This window comes from Cavia porcellus, unplaced genomic scaffold, assembly GCF_034190915.1.
Source record: "Cavia porcellus strain 051 isolate PalLab524CR breed Dunkin Hartley unplaced genomic scaffold, mCavPor4.1 scaffold_10, whole genome shotgun sequence".
Taxonomy (NCBI): Eukaryota; Metazoa; Chordata; class Mammalia; order Rodentia; family Caviidae; genus Cavia; species Cavia porcellus.
Genome location: NW_026947493.1, coordinates 60,466,320 through 60,487,164, shown reverse-complemented (window position 1 = coordinate 60,487,164; position 20,845 = coordinate 60,466,320). Strand labels below are relative to the sequence as shown.

The following is a 20,845-nucleotide window of genomic DNA, read 5'->3' as shown; positions in this document are numbered from 1 at the left end:
CAAGGTGATGCCTCCAAGAACCACTCTGGATGAGCGCTGTGCTGCCTCACTCCTGTGAACTGCAACACACACAAAGGAACTAGACAAGTAAACAAGACTGAAGGAGGAACATTTGTGTGTGTGTGTGTGTGTGTGTGTGTGTGTGTGTGTGTGTGTATCTCCAATATTTAAGGATACTCTGGTAAAAACGAAAGTCATAATCTGAACACAAGTCTTACACCATTTTAGCTTGGCAACCAAGCTATTTTAGTATCAAAACTATTGGTTTATTCATGTTTCTCTCTCTCTCATTCTCTGATGAATTAGATTCTTTCTGTTTCCAATAGAAGAAAGACATTTTTCACTTTGTGGATTCCTCTGTTTATCTATCTGTCTATCTTTCTTCATCAGAAATAAATTTTTTTTTGGTCTTTTTCATTCTTATCGGTACTGGGGATCGAACTCACGACCGCCTGCTTGCAAGGCAGGTGCTTATGACGCTGAGCTAATTCCCCAGCCCCCAGAAATAATATTTGTATCAAGGCTAAGGACTTATGTGTGTTTACTGAAGTGTGAGTATTGCTTACTTTACAGGTCATTGTTGACAAAAGGAATCTCAGAAATTATCTGCTTTTTCTTGTGTACTTTTCAAGCAAGCAGGCAGAGGCCCAGATGTTTAAGTGGATTTGGCCAAGGTTACAACTCCAGTTTTTGCTCACAGCTGGAGGCGGAACCCAGCTCTTAGACTCCCAGGCAAGGGCTCCCCTATGTCGCTCACCCCCAGGCATAGAAGACTAGAAAGCATTTGTTTTAATTTCCTGCAACATATCAACCTTCAAAAATGCTTTATGAAAAAGAAGAATCTCTTTCACCTTCATACTACAAAGCCATTCATTACAGTTTACTCAACTTTTTATTAAATATTTCATAGTAGATCCTCTAGAAGCTTTTGAATCCTACTTTATTACTAGGTGTAAACCTGAACTTTCTACTAATCTGTCCCCCTAACTGAGACCAAAGCTAGCATTAAAGCGCCTTCAAAAAATTGACTTTCTTTTCCTTTTCTGAGTGTTTGAGGTGAGGAAATTGCATCTTCAAACTGTAGTTTGCCAGGTGACTCAGCCATCTTCTCTTCAGAACAATGTCTTTTCACTCATATTTGTTCCTTAGATAGACAGTGTTGCAACATTTGCTGAAGGGAAGATAGAAAAAAAATTATTGTCTAAGCATACAACTTCTCCTTGAGAAATATTGGATCATATCAAGTGGTTGTTTAATAGATTGTTTCATATATGGAAATGGAAATCATTTTCCAACAAAATTTATATCTGCAAATGGGTGGGGCAAGTTCACCCTTACATTCTACAGGTATAAAGAAATCCTTTATATATGTATCATAAGTAGGTGGTGAGTGGTGGAATGACATTTCAGTCCATGACAGACTGCATATATAGCAGTGAAACCCTAAGATTATAATGGAGCTGTAAAATTTCTATCATCTCACAGCCAGTGTAACATAATTTTACTAAGTACTACCCACATGGAGTGGTGATAATAATGCAAAAAGTTACTTATTGTGCTACCAATTCGTACATTTATGTACAGTACATCCTTGGTAGTTATAAATGATTCACTGATTTATGGGTTTACTATACTGTAGTTTTAATCATTACTTTAAAGTACATTCCTTGTACTTCTAAAAAACTTATAATGAAACAGTATTCCAGCTTATACTGGCAGAAGTCTCATATGTCTATCTCACTTTACTACATCTCTTGGGTACATCAAGAGGCCACGTGGAGCAACTGCCCTGAACCTCCTGGGTTTGTCTAAGTACCCCCATGATATTTGCATGGTGATGGAACCCCACGACTATATACTTCTCAGAACATATCCTCGTCATTAGACTATGCATGACTGTATATAATTTGTATATATATATATATATACATATGTAAATATATACATACACTCTTTAATATCACATTTGAAAATAATCTCTAAAGTATATTTCTGGCCTATACTTGTAAGATGTAATCCTGGAGTCAATGATCTAAGTCAGTGATTCAGCCAAAGAGTCAATCCAGTGTGCGAGGTAGTGAGCATATTAATTGCTCTGACTGTTTTACAAAATAGATGCATTGGAAAATTATTTTGCAACCCACAGGTATATATAACTAATAACTTGTCAATGAAAAAACTAAAATAATAATTGTCTAAAACTATATTTAGATAGCATCATTGATATAAGGCTGTACATGATAATTCATCTACTAAAATTGATGTAAGCATCATATTACCAATTCAATTTCCTACAGGCTTTTTAAAAAAATAAGAACAAATAGGGGTTTGGGGTTTATCTCAGCAGCAGAAGTGCCTGCTTGGCAAATGCAAAGTTGTGAGTTAGATCCCCAGCACAAAAAGATGATGAGTAAGAGAGAACAATTTCATAAAAACACAGAATTCTTAGAATCCAATATTAATTCAAGGCCAGCTTCTACGTTAAATTCAAAATAAGAATGCCTTCTCAAAGTCAGACGAAAAGCTAGGTATGGAAATGAAAACAACTAAATGACAACGTTTCAATAAAAAATAGATGAAAGTTGATTATATTGTGTGACATGTTTCCCAGGATGGAGGAAAGAAAAATATTTACTGAGAAACAAGTTCAGCATCCCAAAATGTGAATGTCCCATTCTGCAGGGTCTCTGGATGTGCTTAGCTTTTTTAGCTTTGAGGTGATGGGTATTCTCAGCCTAATCATATATTTATCAGCTACAAAAACTTTAAGGTGAAGTGAATCATTTCTCGGAACATCTTGCAGTTATATAGGAATGCACAGAACTATGTTATTATTTTAAATAGGAAAGAGACTCACAGAATCATTCAGATTTCTCCCAAGGTCTGCAGCATAACCAAGATTATAAGAACCACCACAGGGTGCATGAAAGTCTTTTGCAGATGAGAAGTGGATCAAGAGATGAAGGGAAGGAGAAGACCAGGGAACATTAAAATAATTAAGATGTGTTTATGTACATGCACTAACTCCCCATATTGAATACAAACATTATGCACTGTAAACATGTACTAATAAAAGTAAAAATTCTAAAGAAAATATTTAAAAATCAAATATACTAAATTAAATGAAAGAATTTTGAGCATCTCAGCAATTGGGGAAAAGACTCAAAGTAAGTCTCTCCTTTTTCCCAAAAAAAGGTAGACACTGTATGATCCCTTTTATGTGAAATTCTGGAAAATGCAGACTGTTGTGACAGGCAGTAAATCATTGTTTGCCTGGGGACCGAGGGACAAGGAAATGGGAGAAAATATGCAACTTTCATTTTTTCTTTGAAATTTTTGGCCGGTAGCATTGAATGAATTCTTATTTTAGGACAAATCATTCCCTGATCCCTAGGGATCCTATTTTCTAGGGATAGATGGTGAAAGATAAAGAACATTCATGTAAATTTTTCTGTATTATTGTCTTTTCTTATCAACAGTTCTCGTTACTCCTCAAGGCAGACGTCAATACCCAGCTATCTTGCTCTACTTCTGCAGCAACATGAAAAGAACCTTATTATTTCATTCATTATTAAGTGCAGTTGCAAACTAACTATATTAGTTGTTTACCATAGAAACAGATATAACAAGATATACAAATGTATAAGAAGTTACAAGATTGGTTTACAATGGTCAGCCACAAAGTGGAATGAGGGAGTATGTAGAAGGTGTCTGCATGCTAGAGATTGAAGGGTCTAGTCCAAGGGCAGGAGCTTACTGCAGTGTCCTGTGCAAATCCATATCAGGAGGCTGCTGGGTTTATGATGGAACACTGAAGAGTCTATGATGGAGGGTTGAAGTGTCTACTACAAAGGCTGAAGAGTCCCAGGCAGATGCCAAACAGTCTGTACCAGAAGCCAGGAGATGATTGATGTCCAAGCTGAAGACAAAGACTGGAGGTCCTCCAAGGAAGCAGCAATCAGTGCCTACTCATTTGCCTTTTATGGTAGGCAGGCTACTCTCCTAGGGTGGCTGCAGCACTCACATCATTTGCCTACCCTCCTCTTGCACCAGGATGTTACAAACTAGGGACCCTGGCCTCCTGCTGGATCACTTAGTTAAAATTTCTGACCTTCTCAAATTGACACAATGAACAATATCCTAGAAACTAACTCCTTGTCCTCTATGCCCCAGGCTGTAGAGCAGCTGAGTCACTTAAAGTTATAGACTGCTCAAGTTGACACAATGTATAAACCATAACACTAACCTACTTGTCCTGCAAAGCCAGCTGTGAATGCCATGCAGAGCCCTTCATGAAGCCACTTTCAAATACCAGTGAACATCACAGTGAGAATTAAGATAATAAAAAGATGACAAAGGTGTCCTCTTACTATGTTTTGATGATGCACCAAGAACTATACATTTAAAATATCATCTACATTATTTCTCATAAAATTCTACGATGGCCTTTTATTCTCATGTTATCAGATGAACAAAATGAACACAATGTAACACACTTATCAAGCAAGAAGGAAGAATTTGGACCAAGTAGATCTGACTCCACAGAGAAAATACGACTTATTCTCAGTTTACTGATTCTTCAAATAATAACTAAGTATTGGAAACATATTAATTACCAAATGGTTTCTCACCAACTTACAAGCCTCCTAGGAAAGAATCAACTTGCCATAGAGATGGAGAAAGACAGCAAAAGCTGAGGTAATCCATCACCCAGACAATAGATAGAATGTTTTAGTAATAGTGATATAGGGGAATAAAACTCACAATTTACTATAATCCGATATGAGTTCATGTTCTCTAAAACTGAAGAATGAATTTTAGGAACAACAGAGGTTAAGAGTAAAATATATTTACTGAGAGAAAGAAAGTTTCTGTCTGAGAAAGACAGAAGGGATCCCGAGTGGCTTGCCAAGGACTCTGTCTTTTCTCCGGACTTTTGTAGAGTAAAATCATGAAGTTAAATGAGTCGATGTTTGGGAAAAAGGGAATTTGGGAGGTGGGCATAAGGTGGGACAGAACTGTGGTCAGCGAATGAGATTAATTGCTCAGGCAAAATTGATTAAATTAGGAGCAAATGAGGGAGTAGGTCACAAAGTAAGGGGGCGTGCTGAACAGCAGGGACTCTCCCTGTAGGAGGGTGCGATGCTGACTCCTGACTTCCTCAGGGTAATAGAGAACTATTTAGACTACCAGTCCTTAGGGTGTGGCTGTATTTGCTTTTCCTTTTGTCTTGAGATCTGGCCAACAGCAGGAGGTGATTGTTTCTTCGAGGCTGCAGGTATCTGACCTGCTCTGGCTCCTTTGAAGGCCCAGCCTTGTCTGACTGCCTATATTTCTAACTAGCTCAGCTGCCTGTAACAATAACTACCAAGATGAAGACAAGTTAAAAACTAATTCTTCAGAGTACAATTGAGGAAAAAACACACAATTGCTGTATTTTTCCTGATGAGAAACATCATTATTGAAAATTGTTTTAAAACATTATAAAAATATCATTTTCACATCTTGCTCAGACATTTTATTTAGTGAAAAGTGTTACTTGGCTGTGATGGGTGGAAGAGAGCACATTTTATGAAAATAGAAGCCTGAATGATTCTTAGTTATTTTAATCATATAGTGGTACACTAAGTTTATAGCATTGTAGACTATAATTATTGATAGAAATTTGGCGCAGCTGAAAAGATAAGTATGAAATATAAATGACCTTTATTTTAAGAATGTGGGGAGAGACCCCTGACCCTCCGGGGTCTGGCATTCTGTCTGCCAGACACGTGGTGTGGGGGCATATATGTGCCTTAGGTTTGGGGTGGTGCCTGAGGGGCATCAGTGATGCACAGGTAGCCCAGTGGTATTCATTTCGCCCCACAGGTAAATTCCTAGGGGCTGGAAAGATGACCTCAACATAAAGCCTCTTGGTTCTGCCTCCAAGGCTTTACCGGCTACAGTGTCCCAACTGGGCCAAAATCCTTTCAATTATAATATAGAATTCTTTCATCTTTACATATGCAAGGACTAAATGTTTTGATATTGTTTTTTTAGTAGAATCATTTGTACACTCAAGTAGTTTTATTTATTTATTTGTTCGAGACAGGTCTCTCTGTGTAGACCAGGCTGGCCTTCAACTCACAGTGATCCTCCTGCCTCAGCCTCTCAAGTCCTGGAATCACAGCTATGCTCCATCACACCCAATCTCTCAACTAGTTTTATAGACTCAAAGTTGGTATCGTGTAATATTTAACTTCCAAGACTCTGATTATTCAGGGAAGGGCCAATCTAAATTTATTGCCTCTTGAAAGACTCACCCTGCCCATAACCACAGCCCTAAATTTGCTCAAATAACAGTGGTGCTTGCTGAAGACCTCTAAGTTGTGCACTGCCAAAGAGATCTACTCCTCAGCTTTCCGTGTGCTCCCCTCAGCAGTGTAAAGGGTCACTGTGTCCTCACGGTGAGTATGATAAGGTGTGGCCTTCAGAGTCTACAAACTTGTTAGAATAAAACACACATTTTCATGTGTTTTTCTTTTTTGTATTTTAAATCACATGCTTTGTAGTATTTTTCTTTGTATACATGTGTATATTTTTATGCATGCATATAAAATCAGAAATAAGTGTCCCCCACCCCAAACTCTCATTTTTCCCTGCTTCATTTTTATTTCCTGTTCAGTCCCAAACTTCAAACAGCAGACTTATTTTCTGTTTATATATATTACCACCATCACCACCCCCATTCCACTGGGTTATCCGGTGTTTGGTTTATACTATTTAGAAACTCAAAAGAATAAAGAAGATGACTGGCAATAGCAATTCTTTTAAAACCAGTGTCTTTTCCTGTTAGAATAACAGCTAATTTGTATGTTCTTTTTCTTGGCCAGTTCTTCCTGCATCTATATGAAAGAACTTGTTGAAATTAATTCAGAAATGAGGCAGTCTGGGAATTTTCCTAATCTCTTCGTCAAAAAATCAAGAGGGTAACAATTCAGAAAAATATAAGAATTTTTCTTCCCATGACTGTAAGATAGCTAATATATTTAGAAGCTGGGAGAAAGGATGGAAAGATTTAAATAGAGTGCTTATTACATATTATACCTGTTTTCAGTGGGAAAATTATCTTCTTTTATAATCCACAGATTTTGACTTCTGCCTGATATTTTCCCCTAAATGTAGCAAGAAACCAATTTTGCAGTTTCCTAGATATATAACAATTGCAGCAATAATTTTCTATCATTACTCACCAATTTGATGAGTGACCAATTTAGTATTTGACTAATCACTTAGTATTATTACCTAATCTGATCATTTAATACTATTACCCTTTCATCACAATTGCTTCAGTACTTCTAGAAGGATATTAGAATGATTTAAGGATTTGAAGCAATAATACTAATCTTTTCTGAAGTGCTATCTTTTCAATAATATTATGTCTATTATCATTTCATTTTATTAGCATGACTTTATGGATACACATACACACACCTACATGATTTGCTGAGGTACAATTGACAGACAGTAAGCTGTATATGTTCAACATTCATACTCTGATAAAGTTTAATCTACTTTTGTATCTACTAAGCCATATTATTGTATCTGCCTTTTTATCAAAGGGATTTTTAAAAATAAAGTTATAAATTAGGTGGTTAATTATGAAGTTGCTTCTTTTTATTTACCCAATTTAACACCCTGATAAGGTATTTGGGGTAGGGGGTAGATTGAAATAAACTTCATAGCTATTTCTAAACCTAGTCTTATTATCTTGATTTATTTGTTTTAACCTTTGTATTTATGATATTTTAATATGAGTTAGATATCTGTGCAATCCAAATTTTGAAGGACCTATTTTTGTAAAGTCTGTGATCCATTTAAGTTTGCACACTCTTATAGCTGGTATCCATTTGGCCTGATTACCACATGCATAAATTTTGAAGCAAAGAAGACAATACGATCAGCTCTCATACAAAGCACTTATGACCTGAACACATATGTCTTTCTCATTCTAGGCATAGTTAATACTTTTGAAAATCTGTGTGTCCTGAGAAACCCTGCACTGTCAGACCCAGCTGTCCAGAAGTTGTCCTGGCCTTGGGACTGCTCTGAGGCGTAGACTAAAATCTGCAGGTGGAGTGGTGTTATGGTCTCCCAAGTCCGTGTCGGGATATGCTTATCCTGCGTTTCCACAATGGCTTGCAGGAAAGCCATAGACTGAAACTTTCCTAACATATTATTCTGAGTTCTAAACTGAGTTGTGTGTGTGTGTGTGTGTGTGTGTGTGTGTGTGTGAGTGTGTGTGTGTGTGTGTGTGTGTGTGTGTGTAATCTCAATTCCTGGTGCCTGTTTTATCTGAGCTCATAATTAAGCTATTTCTGAGCCTATAAAATCTTGTCTTAGGTCCCACTGGATGTTGATTTTTTCAAATGTCTCTATTTCTTCTGGCGCTGTTTTTTTTTTTTTTTTTTTTTTTTTTTTTTTTTTTTTTTTTTTAAAGATGATGATGCTATATGTAGGCTTCTGACATCTGGATAAAGTAAGGGAAATGAAGTACTGTTATCTATAATGTCTTCTCCTCAGAGCCTCAATATAAACACTTATGCTTACAAAGAGCTTTCTGTGTCATTGTTCCCAAACAATTACCGTGATGTTCTCAGGAGGTAAATGGGATATATATATATATATATATATATATATATATATATATAATATTTACAATCTACTAGATAAATATAAGTAGATAAATTTAGATAGATAGATAGAAAATAGAGCATAAGTCCCTTGAAGGTAATTTAGCTTTGCATCTTCACTGAGCTGACAGAATGCTTAGCAACTGTTTAGAAAATTAATCTCTATCTAACCCAAAAGAAAGATAAAGCACAATGCTTTATTATGTCAAGATAGAGGCATCTGTAAGAGAAATGCAGAAATTAGTTTTGACAATTAATAACAGGTTCCAAAATTAATTCAAAGTACATTAATTGGAGAGTTTCACAGGTGAGTCATTGTTGTTCAAACCTAAGGAAAATGAGTGTTTGATGTTACCTCTGCATAGTGAATTATTTGTATCCTTTGCTTGGTTGAGGGATAGCAAATCAGGTAGTCCTATAGACTCAATAAATATCAATATCTGGGTGCCATGGAGAATGTCTGAGAATGAGATATCACTATAAAGGAAGTAAGATACAGGGAAGACTGTTTTCTGCAATCTGAAGTTGCATCCTGTGCGTGGCTCACTAAGCTTTCATTATGCAGTTGAGCTGCTTGGTTCCCATACTAGTCCTGTTCATGGGTTCCCATCGAAACCAGCTGTTGCTGTCCTTGCCTCTCAACTGGAGTAACTGTTGGGACAACAGACACTTGCTTTGTATAAGCAGAAGAGATACGATCAAATTCCCAACAAAAATAGGGTAGGAAATGGTCTTGCCCTTTGACCCTTGGGCTGACTGCATACCAAGTTTGTGTTTATAAAGCTTTCAGCACATCACAGAGGAGAATTGGGGACAGAAAAATTGGGTGACTTATCCAAGTTTCTCTGTATTTTAGGTTCAGAAGAAGTCAGTTATATATTTTAGAACACTTTCTTCTCAATCGCTCCCTACCTCTGACTTTGTTGAAACTACACTAAAATCTTTCTTTTGCTTTAAAAGGATATGGTAAGCTGAATTTTTAAAAAGTGTAATTACTTAAAAGTTAATAATTTAGAGCAAGAAGCCAAGCCCTCCTGCCAGCCCTTTCCTGTGAGTTGGTGCCATTCACAGACTGTGGGGGAGGGGAACAAGAAGCCAACAAGAAGCCAAGCCCTCCCTGTGCGTCGGCACCATGCAGGGGCCGCTGTAGAGGAGAGCCAGATGCCAGTGGCTTCTGATGCATAGGCTAGGAGATGAGAAGAGCCAAGGGTCTCCCCCTTCACCTCCATAAGTGAGGAGAAATGCAGGCTGCAATGATGGCTATTGAGGTAAAGTACAAGTTAAAACTTGTGGTGTTTAGTGTATCACTGACTTTGCAGATCTGAAGCTGGTAGTCTGATCATCTCTTCAGAAGATAACAATATGCAATGTAGCATTTATGGGGAATCTACTTCTGAAGGCAGTAGCCATTGTTAATGTCCTATTTTCTTGCTTTGAAGTCTTGTATCATTTTCACTGTTTTGTTGAGTTGGGTTTTGTTCTGTTTAATTTTACTGTATCTGATGGCAGGGGCAGCTATTTCAAATATAACAAGATATATAATGGTAGCCATGGTGGATTTACTATTATGTTGTTTTGAAGTGCTTTTTTGTGCTCATTGTTCTATTTTTTTCTATTTTGTTTGATTTTTACTATGTCTGTACGTATAGGCAGCAATTTTGAAGAAACAAAAGACATTATAGTAATACTGCTGAGCTATCTTATCTTGTTTTGAAGTCCTGTGTCACTTACACTGTTTTGTTTTGATTTGATCCCTGGTACAAAAAAAAAAAAAAAAAATCTGGTTTAGGCCTTAGCACTGTTCCTTAGCACTTATTCTCTTTAAAATTAAAATTATAGTGAGGCATGGTGGCTCACGCCTGTAATCCCAACACTCGGGAGGCTGAAGTGGGAGGATCCTTGCAAGTTCGAAACCAGCCTGGGCTACAAAATGACCTCAAGGCCAGCTTGAACTGCATAGCAAGACCTCGTCTCAAAAAAAAAAAAAAAAAAAAAATTAAAATTACAGAACCAGGGATTTAGCTCAGTGGTATAAGCACCTACCTAGCAAACACGAGGTCATGAGTCTGACCCCCAGTACCAAAATAAAATAAAATAAAAATTATCAAAACATTTTTTGAGTTTTTTTAAAAAGAGGAATAATCAGAGCCATACATAAGTTTCAGATTTTGTAGATCTGTCATTCTGTTGTGAGGTCAAAGACTAACATTTTCAACATATCCCTTGCTTATGAATATTCCCTTTAATTGAGTTCATATGGCTTTTAATCCTTTTGCTAGATTTTGGCCCAAGCTTTCTCTTTTTCCCTCTCTCCCTTTTTCTCTTCCTTTTTTTTTCTTTCTTTCTCCTTCTCAACTATCTCTTTCTATCCCTATGTAATTCAAAGTGCTCTGTTTATGCTTTTTTTTAAAACTTTGCTTAAATTCTTGGGAGGTATGGATTTGGGGGGTTCAATATCTTTTCTTCAGAACACTTTTGGAGACTTTATATTAATGTTCAAGGGTCTTATAAGTTGTCCACTCTCCCATGAGTAATTTTGAAAGCATATGACACCCACAAATGAAAGCACAGGACAAAAAGCATTGAGGGCCTTGTAGCCTGGTATGTCAGAGAGTAAGATTTCCCAGGACCCTGTGGTGTCTTCGTGAAGATTTCATTGCTCTTTAGCTTTTCTAAGAAGTCACTAGTAGACAAGTGGCTAAAAAATTCTGGTTTATACCCACTGAGGTCACATATAATTGTATGCATGTGTGTGCATGCAAGACAGATAACTGTACTACTAATCTCTGTTCATCAAAAAGAAAAGTTTGTGCTGTCATTGTTGGATCATTTTTATGCCTAGATCTTGTAACCTGAAATTACTTCTAAGAAAGCAATATGCAATATATTAACTTGTGTTGATTCCTTATTTTTTAATTCTGTGTTATTTCTATCCTTTTCCCCCCTGTTTTTGCTTTATAAAAAAAAAAAAAAAAATTCTAGGCCTGAGACTTAGCTCAGCGGCATAAGCGCCTGCCTGGCAAGCACAAGGTCGTGAGTTTGATTCCCAGGACCAAAAAAAAATTCTGATTTAGGCCTTAGCACTGTTCTAAATATAATTGGTCTGATTTTTGCTATTAGATTAGTAGCCAGTTAACCAAGGAGAATGTATTAGTTCCTGGGGTGACCCATGGTTATTTTTATGTATAGGAAGGTCAGCAGTCTTGACCATAAAAGCAATGCCCCCTTTTGAATATGTGTCCTGTTGCAAGGTCGGTCACTAACTCCTGGACTGTGGTATTTCTTTGGTTCGTATACCTTCAGTGCAGTGCAGTGTTTTCATGTCCCAGGAAGGTCCCACATCCTTCCTGGGTAAGTCCCTCGTGGTACCATGAGACACTGTCACACTGACCATGACTCAGGAAAGCTAAAAATAGTTCGTGAATAAAACAGACTAATGTGAGACTTTATTCCTGAAATATGTTATTATTAGTTTGCATAAGTTAAATATTGAATGAAGCAGCTATATTCATTGAGGAAAGCATTATTTTTATTTTATTTATTTTTGTTTTATTTTACTTACCTTAGTATCTCACAGGAATAGCATTGCTAACACTTTGGAAGACTCTACTGAAAGAAGAAAGCAAAAATTAGGATTTCATTATGATCATTATATTTAGTAATTGATAATCCTTCATGTACATCAGGAGCCTGAGGACTGGTTTAACTTACAGTATTCATTGTGGGGATCACCATCTTCACCTTCAGAACTTCAGTAGAAACCTTGGTGTTTGAAAAGAATAATTCAACTCTATGGTACTGAAATAAAACTCAGTAAATTTTTATGGGAGTCTTAACAGGTATAACATGTATAAATTTGTAGGAATCAAGGAAAGATAAAATAATTTGTTTTCACAAACCAAAATTTTGTGGGGTCCAAAGGTTCATGCAATTTGTGTGCATAATACAGCTTCCATAAATTAGCTGGTGAGGTTCCCTGCACTGTGATCGCATCATCCTTGGAGAGAGGAGCTAGATACATAGTGAAGGGAGCAAGGCTTCATAAACGAGGTGACTTTGGGTCACGGGTCTTGAAGACTAGGTAATACCTGTGGGGTGTTTGTTTCTCCTCAATAGAAAAACAGAAGAAAGCAAGAGCAAAACAAGGCAGGCTCCCAGTGCAGGAGCTGCTCAGAGAGGTGAGGAACCCAGAACCCAGGAGCACAGGAAGCTCAGTGCAAGGGGAGCTAGGAAGGTCAGCTGTGAGAGGAGGATGACTGGCCTCAAGTGGCACAAGAAGGCCGTTAGACTCTTTGCTACGACGTTGCATTGGTGTAGAGATTTACTGCCTGCAGGAAAGATGTATTAGGGACCCTTCCTTCCTTCCTTCCTTCCTTCCTTCCTTCCTTCCTTCCTTCCTTCCTTCCTTCCCTCCCTCCCTCCCTCCCTCCTTCCTTCCTTCCTTCCTTCCTTCCTTCTCTCCCTCCCACTCTCCCTGTTATTTTTCTGTTCTGAGCTTTATCTTTTATTTGTTGTTAGTTTGCTACTCTTTTGTTTAATTAAACAGTTTTCACTGTCTGTGTGCATGTATATGTCTATTATCAGTGCTTGGCATGAAATCCAAGGCTTTGATGCATGCTGAGCATGCGCTCTACCACTGAGCTGGACTGATAGTGTTTCTGGAATCACAAAATTAGATTTTGATGAAGTCAAATTTGTTAATTTTTGTCTTTGTTGCTGGTTTTTTTTTTTTTTTTTTTGGTTTCATATAGAAGAAATCATTACCAAATCCAATTCTGTAAATATTTTCCCTTATGTTTTCTTCTAACAATTTTATACTTTTAGCTTTTGCATTTTGGTCACATATAGGTCTTTGATCTGTTTTAAGTTACTTTTTGTATAATGTGGTTATACAGTTTTCCAATACCACTTGAGAGAACTGCCCTTTCCCAATTGAAAGGTCTTAGTATTCTTGTTGAGAACCATTTGATCACATAATCAAGGGTCTACTTCTGGATTCTATATTCTGTCTTATTTGTCTGTATGCCATATCTGTACACCACCACCACACTTTTAATTATTGTAGCCTTGATGTATTTTAAAAGTAGGAAAGGTGAATCTTTTCACCTAACTCCTTTTCATGATTATGTTGGTTATTCAGGGTTTCTTAAAATTCTATATGAATTTTAGGATGATTTTTTTCTACTTTTGCAGAAAATACTGGTATTTTGAAGTGAATCTGTATTTCACTTTGAGTAGTGTTAATCTTTTAAAACATTGTCTTCTAGGCATGGTAGCATACTCCTGTAATCCCAGTCCTTGAGAGGCTGAGGCAGCAGGATCATGGCAAATTCAAAGTTACATAAGCAGGAGTTACATAGTAAGTTCAAGGCCAGCCTGAACTGCATAACCCTGTCTCAAAAAACGAACAAACAAAAATATTGTCTTCCAATTCATGAACATAGGGATATCTTTCCATTTATTGGGTGTGAAAACTTAAATTTTAGTTATTACAGTAAAAGATACATTGGCATTAATCCCCTTAAAGTACTCTCCCTCATTTTGAACACACTTACCCCCTTATCCTGGCCACTTTCTGAAGCAGTTCTGTAAGCCCTTTCCATGAATATCTTTTGTTGTGCTGTTGTGGCTGCCTCGATATCTTGAATCAATTGAAAACTTTTACTTTTCATCGTCACTTTAAATTGAGTGAAGGGTTAAAAGTCATTCGGTGTCCGATTCAGTGAATAAGGTGGCTGAGGACACATGGCCATGTCACTATGCGCCTGCCTTCAGATGGCACCCACAGAAGTAGTCACTGCATTTTTGATCAGATCTCATGAGGACACTCACAGAAGATTTCCAAAACTGCTTCAGAGAGTGATGAGATTGATGAGATAAGGGTGCTGGAAGGGAGGGAGAGTATTCTGAGAAGGGTTAATGCTAATATATCTTTTACTGTAATAAAAGTTTAAACTTTAAACACTTGCTGTATATTTTGATCATACCTCATATATGTCTTTCTTTCAGCAATGTTTTCTGTTCTCTTTGCATGATAATCTTTTTTGTTTCTATCTCTTTTCTCAGTTAATCTATCAAAAATACTAAAAATAGTTTCAGGATTACTACACAGATAGCAGTACCAGAGATTTATTAGGCAAAATAAATCTGCTCAAAAGTGATCAAGATATATTTGCTGTTCATATTTTTGTAATGATTTATGACTGATATCTTCATAAAGCTTTACCATTTTCTTCCTTTTTCATAATTTTATCTCTACTATGTTATTGTAAATAAAGTTTTACTTTTTGTAATACTGAACCTTTACTTTGTATCTACACTATATTCTTTTTAATAGAATGACTGTGAATGTATTTAGTTGGAAATGTATTACTTCAGAATCTTCAACAGTACTACATCTTTATCTCACAGGTCATTCTACTATTATTATTTCAGTGCAGTTAGAGAGACAGGAAATATAAAATAAAAGTGGCCTTTATTTTAAGAACACAGAGAGAACCCATGACCATTGGGGTCTGGCTTTCTCTGCTGGACACGTGGTATAGGGGCTTTGGTTTGGGGTGGTACCTAGAGGGGAATTGCTGATGCCCAAGTAGCCCATTGGAACTCATTTAGTGGCACAGATAAATTGCCTAAGGGTGGGGAAAATGCCCTCAAGGTAAGCTTCCCTTGGATCCCACCTCTCACTGCTGTAGAGTCCTATCTAGGGCAAGATCCTTTCAGTCCCATCTTTATTGTTAGGACAAGGGTGAAGTTTTTCTCTCTCTTAATACTTCCTGCTGAAAGGGACACAGTATTGGGATTTAGGAGGGTTGACAGGATGATGATTGATGCCATGCAGAAGCTGGTGCCAAGTGTTTTAGCCAGGACAACTTTATCATTGGTGAATGCCCACACGTTGGTCTCTAAAAACAAAGAGACAAGGTGCTATGAGGAGGAAGGTCACTATCATATTTAAGGACCCAGGTGAGATAGAAGAAAAGGTGACTTTGATTTAGATATGTAGAATCATTATCACGGTGAGGTAGAATCATTACCACAATGAGTTAGAATTCTGAAAAAAATAAGTGTGGGGTTAGAAGGAGTGAAGTTATGAGAGGTGATTATTCCCCCATCTGAAAGGGTAAAAGCTAAGAGGGTAGTAGGTAAGACTTCTCTCTGGTCCAGGAGTTGAGTTGGAAAGAATAAGCGGGCTGGGGATGACCGTGGCTGTGTCACTATAAGGAAGGTAAGAGCCTAGGCCTTCAGGGATGTCATGTTTGATCAAACAGTTGAGGGTATAGAGAATTAAGACAGTTGTCACATAGAAAACTATGAAGACAATCTTGCGCATGATGTGGGAATCTTTAGGAAAGACTGATGAGTCCTCCTGTAAAAAGGATAATTAATAGAAGGCAAGAAATTAGGAGCCAAATTGGATACCAAAACATGACCTAGCCTGAGAGCTGTGGCTGTGAGGCCTTGGTGAAACGGAGATGGGTGGGTGACAGAAGATGAGATGACCATTCAGGGTGGCTAGATTTAGGGTTGGGAGGGCAGCACTTAGCCTGAGTGATGTGAAACCAGGATGGGAGTCCAGCAGCTTTGACTGCTGAAGGGGTTGCCAAGAAGACCAGATAGGGGCCACTCCACCTTGGTTGTAGTCCTGTGGATTTAGAACATTTGAGATAAATTAGATCTCCTGGGGATATGGGAGGATTTGGTTTGGCCCCTTTAGAGGGTTGAGGAAGGCAGAGATCAGCATGTTGTCATAACAAGTGTCGGAGGAAGGAGAGGACTGGAATATAGAATTTGGGGAGTAGGAGATTGTGGAGTAAGAATGGCCTGCCATACGTAAGTTCAAAAGGACTTAAAGATGTAAGAGCTGGAGAAGTGCCCTGAGCTTGGCTAAGGCTAAGGGCAGAAGTTCATGCCAAGGTTGGTGTAGTTCTAAAATGAGCTTTGTAAGGTGTGTTTTATGAGGCTGTTGTAGTCAGGGGTTGTACACAGAGAATAACTAGGATTAGGACATGGAGTTCATAATATTTTTATAATGGTCAACAGAAGTTAACACAAGAAAATGCAGGAAATCTATCCGCAACACCAAAGACATAGATTATTTAGTCAAGAGCCTAAACCCTATGGCAATGTCCCACATGAGTCCAGATAAAAACCCAGAGCTCAGGACAATGCCTCCCACGAGTCCAACGGGAGGTCCAGAGCCCACAAGAAGGACTCACACCAGTCTCTTTTATGGATCCATGCCGGGAAGACCCAAAGGTCAGTGGTGGAAGCCAGAAAGTCTATGTAAGCAGGATGAAGGAGCTGTGCTAGTGGGATGATGGTTCTACACTGGAGCCGAGAAGTCACACTCACAGCAAAGAACAGGGCTAGCCTGAAAGGCACCACAGCTGTCCTTAGTGACATGGAGGCCCTGAACTCCTCTGATGACAAGCACATTCGGGTACGTGCCAGGAAGCAGCGTGATGAGTTCATCCTGGAGACCAAGCAGCACATGTCTTCCCCTCCGGAGCCAGGAAGCAATGCTCAATGCTCGATGTGAGGACCAAAGCTTCTCCAGGAGAACCAACAGCTCAGACAGCAACTCGTAGGAGAACCCCCAATGCCTCCTTAATGCCTCAATCCCTCTCCCCACCTCTCTTCTTCTCCACCTATTTATCCTGGCAACCCTCCTCAGGTGGAGCATCTTCTCTCAATGCATGCTGATGTAATCCAGCTGGTGTTAACTTGACCACCAGTTCTCAAACCATAACAGAGGCCATTTGCCTTTTCTACTTTTCCTGAGGATTGTGGATGGTATGGAATGTGTAGGCATCAGGTGATGTGTAAGCTTGAGGATACCTGTTGAGTGATTTGAGAAATAATGGCTGGACCGTTATCTAACTGAATACTCTGAGGTAGACCAAACCTTGGGATGTTTTCTTGTAACAGGACTTTAGTAAATACATCAGCAGTCTCCCTGGTTGTGAGAAAGGCTTCTATCCATCCTGAAAAAGTACAAACAAAGGTGAGAAGATATTTGAGAATTTTGTGGCAGGGCATATGTGTAAAATCTACCTGCCAGTCCTGATCAGGGGTGTGTCCTCGAAATTGATGAATAGGAAAGGAAGGAGGTGCTATATGTCCCCAAGGAGAGGTCCTAGCACAGAGATGACAGGTGTGAGTAATCTGAAGAATGATAGCCTTTAGAGAAGGATGTGTGACTACTAGGGCTAAGAGTTTGTATAAGTCCTTTTGATCTTATACAGAAACAGTTATGTAAGTCAGTGATGATGTCTAAGGCCTGCTGATCTGGGAGAACAAGTTTAGATCCCTGTAAAATCCATCCCTGTGTGTTTTGTGTGTAACCTGGTTTATGAAGTAGCTGTAGCTGCTCTGGTGAATAATTAGGCTGAGGTAGACTATTTGGGACTAACTGGAGAAGATGAGAAGGGCAGGGCCTTTGTGCAGCTAACTTGGCCTGTGAATCTGCAAAACTCTGGTGTCCTCTACAATGAATAACTGCTGCCTGCTTTGGAAGTAGTGCTACCTTTAGAAGTTTAAAGATAAGAGGTGCATTAATGACGGGGGTTCCCTGAGAGTTAATAAAACCCCGTTCTTGCCAGATAGAGGCATGAAAGTGTAAAATGCTAAATGTATACTTTGAATCAGTGTATATATTTATGACTTTGTCCTTTGCTAGTGTAAGAGCCCTTGTAAGGGCAATAAGTTCTGCCCTCTGGGAAGAGGTCCCAGGTGGCACTGGATTTGCCTCTATAACTTTTAACTATTGCATCTACTGCTTAAAGACATTTGTTTTTTAAGCCATTGAAAACATTTCAAATTACTTTATAAAATAACAAAATGCAAATACTTTTATATTGAACATATTCAAAAGGAAAATCTCAACTTATTGTAGGTATTTTATAAATTTTATTTTGTATTTTTTAGCAAATGAACATAATTAATTTATTTTTATCTGAAACATAGAGTTTTCTTTTCTTCTCTCTCTCTCGCTCTTTTTTTTTTTTTTTTTTTTGTCTTTTTTGTTTTTATCGGTACCGGGGATCGAACTCACAACTGACTGCTTGCAAGGCAGGCGCTTATGCCGCTGAGCTAAATTCCAGCCCCAACATATACTTTTCTATCTGGCTGTGATCCCAAGTAAAATGATGGGCCTGGTAATTTGAGATAATTCCTTCAGCTACAGTAATAACAAATACATGTCAAATGTGTAGAAAGTAATAACTATTATAATAAACTTCACATAGTATGTCTTCATATTGCTTGGTATTTACAAATTCAGTGGCCTTTAAGAAAGTTTATGTCAAAATTTCTCCCAGTCCCACTTTTAAGCCATTTCTAAGTGAGAAAAATTCATACTTGGAATATAAAATTCAGTGATAACTTTTGCATACTTTGTAGTAAGCAAAAACACGATTATTTCAAGTAGTCATTTAATCATTTGTTAATTTAGAAGCATCTGTCACGCGGCACTTACTAACGCCATTCCGCCTTCCACTTCTCTGCAGCCAGTGGGCCTAAGAGTTCAGCTCCATCCAGTCCTGACTGCTGTGTCCTTGGTGTTCCTGTCAGGTCCCATGAGCTGGCTCTATGTCAGACACTGGGCCCCCGTCCCAGGTCATCTTTACTTAGGAGCTGTGATAAAAGACAGGCAGAAAAGAAAATAACAAATTTTAAATTGTACTTAAAAAAAAAAAAACCCTGCAGCTTCAGGACATAAAAATTATTCAAATATTTTTCCTTCCAGGAAACTCATTCAAAAGGAAAAAATGCGTATCCTAAGGCTCTTAAAGATCAATAAGCCTGGGCTCTTGCTTTTCACTTCTAAATCTTGCTTCTCACTTATAGAATGGGCCACTACTTTTCTGCCTGGAGGCCCAGCTCCTTTCTGCTGTAAAATGGCCCTTTCACCTCTGACCCAGTGTTAGATTGTGTCAACTTGAGAAGCTTAGAAGTTTAACTAAGAGACTCATCAGGGAGCCAGAATTCTTACTTTGTAAATATCCTCATCCTGTGCAAAGAGAGGGCCAGAGATTTTGTGAGCACTCCACCAGCCCTGAGGGTGTGTGTTTGTGTGTGTGTGTGGGGGGGGGGGGCTGTGTATAATATAAAGGAGGAAAAGAGGCTTGCTGTGGCCACCTTTTGTTTTGGCCACTTTTGCAGGCTGCTGCCTTGAAGTGTTGCCCTGTGCTATGTCACCCTGCCTTGGAGCCAGCTGGTTATAGACCAAAAACTCCACAAACTGTGAGCTAAATAAATCTTTCCTTCCTTCATTTTGTGTATTGGGTATTCTGTATCAGCAATGAGAAAAAAGTAACTAAGACACAGACCATCAGCCTTTACCCACAGAAAAGACCATCAGCTTTTATATATAAATCAGACCTTGCTTTCCGTACATTTCCACCCTTAAACCACATAAATGTACCCAGCTTGAAACCACCATGGACCTGTCTCCCTCATCTTCTTACTTCTGTTTCATTCTATTCTTTCCAAATGTGTACTTTTAAAATTCTGCTTAATAGGGTCAGGTATTTAGCTTAGCGGCATAAGCACCTGCCTGGCATGTGTGAGGTCATGAGATCGATTCCCAGTACCAAAAATAAATAAATAAATAAATAAATAAATAAATAAATAAATAAATTCTGCTTAATAAATCTTTATGTCTTTAGGGATCCTCCTCAGACCATGTCTGGTGATTCTCCTGACAGATTGTGTCTAAGTCGGGGTTCCTAAGACCCTCTCTTCCAAACTGATGTTTTATTAGAATCATTATCTGACCTCAGAAAATTATTTTATATGTGTTTACTGGTTTGTTGAAAAGGATATACCTGAAGTGTAGGAAAGTGTAGGTCAAGAGACGAAGTGCAAAGCCCCCTATCCAAAGTCCTGTCTCCTTCTCAGAACTGGGGTGTGCTCCCAGCCTGAGCTTCTCTGGACCCCACTGTTCAAAATTGTTATGGCACTCCCTTTCCAGTACTCTCCCTTTCCCTGGTCATCAGTGAGTCGGCTGGAAAAGTTCTAGTCTTCTAATCACTTTATGTTTTGGTAACCAGCCCCATCCAGGTGCTACCAGGGACCCTGTGTTGTGTTGCCTCGTTATAAACTCAGATGTGTTTGTGTGAGGAACAATGACACTCCTTACCTTCAAGGAATCCAGGAGGTCTGTGTCA

At 38.4% G+C, this 20,845-nt stretch overlaps 1 long non-coding RNA gene across 4 annotated transcripts in view; it reads right to left on the bottom strand.

The window, feature by feature from the left end:
• Positions 1–280: 280 nt before the first annotated feature.
• LOC134477779 (uncharacterized) overlaps positions 281–20,845 on the bottom strand; it is a 35,291-nt gene continuing 14,726 nt past the window's right edge. For 3 of the 4 annotated variants that reach the window (XR_010049967.1, XR_010049970.1, XR_010049968.1), the window contains 2 exons: positions 19,153–19,310; positions 16,683–17,659 (listed from right to left, as the gene is read on the bottom strand). This is a non-coding gene — a long non-coding RNA (uncharacterized LOC134477779). Of the gene's footprint in view, positions 1,172–12,234; positions 12,282–16,682; positions 17,660–19,152; positions 19,311–20,845 lie in introns of those variants that run through there. The other variant, XR_010049969.1, reaches the window with a different exon arrangement.